The sequence below is a fragment of the Mustela nigripes genome, chromosome 12 (assembly GCF_022355385.1).
Source record: "Mustela nigripes isolate SB6536 chromosome 12, MUSNIG.SB6536, whole genome shotgun sequence".
NCBI classification, from domain to species: domain Eukaryota; kingdom Metazoa; phylum Chordata; class Mammalia; order Carnivora; family Mustelidae; genus Mustela; species Mustela nigripes.
This window is the reverse complement of record NC_081568.1, coordinates 62159426-62161494: the sequence shown is the minus strand read 5'-3', so window position 1 is coordinate 62161494 and position 2069 is coordinate 62159426. Positions and strand designations below refer to the sequence as shown.

The window sequence follows — 2069 nt, the reverse complement described above, 5'->3', positions numbered from 1 at the left end:
GGGGGGGGGGGGGGGGGGGGGGGGGGGGGGGGGGGGGGGGTTGGCAAATGGAGCACAGACAAATGCAGCACCAGCACAGACTCACCTACTGACTGCAGCCGGGTCACAGTCTCCTCCTTGAGTGGTGCCAAGCCCAGCAAACAAGTGCAAGTGGAAGGGGGATGCTTCTGTGTAGAAATTGGCAATTACTGCACTAATTCTGTGTAACAACCACCAAACCCAGTGGCTTACACTAACAAGCATTTTTTTTTTTTTCTTGCTCATGATTCTCAGGATAAATCGTGCTCCTGCTGGGGCTGCCTGGGCTTGGCTCCAGGCTGCAGGTCGAGTTGGGTCTGTGCCATGTGCTCCTCATCCCCTGTGGACCAGAAGATGTGCCTTTCTCATCTCAGATAACAGGAAGACACAAGACTGAACCACACAAGCACATTTAGAGCCTCTGCTCACCTCATGCCCACCCACATCCCAGCAGTCAATGCAAGTGTCTTGACCAAGTTCAACAACAACGCCATAAGGAGATAATCTCCAGCTGATCTACGGAGAAGTATTGCAAACCCAAGAGGTAATGGTTATGATGGATATTCCTGTTACATGGGAATGAAGAATTAGACGTGGTGTTCCAATCTGCCATATTACTCAATGGAAAATAAATATGCTAATCACAAAAGAAGAAGAGCTGCAAGTTAGAAACGACCAGTGCCCACCATGGTGGTCTTACGCAATGTGCGTTCAGATAAGCTGTAAAAGTCTGAGGAGGATGAGGGCATGTTTGCTGGATTCCTTACTGTCCTTGGGCCATGACTCTAAGAATTTTGGTCGGTGAGATGGTAGAGGCTGGAGGGGGTAGGTCTCTGATGGAGACTTCAGGACTCTGAACTCAACAGTGTCCTATTCATACGTTCATAAATGTCATGATGATCATATTCAGGGGAATTTACAGAGGTGGGGTCATAGCACAGCCCTGGGTCCTGAAACACTTGGAACCCCAAAATATTGTAAATGGCATGTGTAAGAGACTGAATCCAATCACATGATGTTCATAGGGGTAGTCACAGGTCTTGCCTATTGTGGCTCAAAACTTGATCACATGGGCACAAGACCAAGGGATTGTCCTTAGTTCTGTGCTTCTAGGTATAGACCCTCTCTAAGCCTCAGTGGCCTCATCTACAACGTGGAGCTAATAAGACCTGCCTTGGAGAAGAGTGGTGAAGGTTCAAAGCACAACCACATGTGAACTGAGCCTGGAATCTAGGAGGTGTTCAGGGCACATTGGTGCCTATGCATCCTTGCCTGATTCTAGCTGACTCAAAGATCATGCTGTTTTAGGTGTGCCCAGCAGGAAAGCAGACAGAGCAAGTACTCAGTATGGAAGATGAGAAGGCGGCTCCTCCTTGCACTTCAGCCCTACTCTACAGTGGCCCATTTGACTTCAGGCATCTCTTAAAAGGGGACTTCGATAAAGGGTAGCACATCCACAGTGAAGGCAAGCACACTTTCTAACACACTCAACACACTTTCTAACAAGAAGGTCAAAGGAATAGGGGATCTTGAGGGAGGAGAGAGTCACAGTGCCAAACATTTCCCAGAGTGGTGTTGAAAAGAGAGACTGCCATTTTGGGAATGTTGTACCCAATGTTGGGTCCAACGCTAGAGATCATTGCACGCTAATGGCAGGCTGGAGATTTAAGCTTAGAGTAGGGACTTAGAACCCATTACAGTTGCCTACATTTAGAATGTACTGCCTTGGGCGCCTGGGTGCCTCAGTGGGTTAAAGCCTCTGTCTCCAGCTCAGGTCATGATCCCAGGGCCCTGGATAGAGCCTCACATCGAGCGCTCTGCTCGCCGGGGAGCCTGCTTCCCCTTCTCTCTCTGCCTGCCTCTCTGCCTACTTATGATCTCTGTCTGTCAAATAAATAGATAAAATCTTAAAAAAAAAAAAAAAAAAGAATGCACTGCCTTTCTGTGGGGTTTGGGTCAGATACACCTTATTCAAATCCCGGTTTAGCTGCTTACTCCCTTTGTGACCTTGAATAAATATTTCTACTTCTCTGGGCCTCTGCCTGGGTTAG

The 2069-nt window shown here is 48.2% G+C and overlaps 1 long non-coding RNA gene across 1 annotated transcript in view; it reads right to left on the bottom strand.

The window, feature by feature from the left end:
* LOC132027837 (uncharacterized) overlaps positions 1-145 on the bottom strand; it is a 22139-nt gene extending 21994 nt beyond the window's left edge. The window contains exon 1 of the long non-coding RNA XR_009407220.1: positions 86-145. This is a non-coding gene — a long non-coding RNA (uncharacterized LOC132027837). The remainder of the gene's footprint in view (positions 1-85) is intronic.
* Positions 146-2069: the final 1924 nt, after the last annotated feature.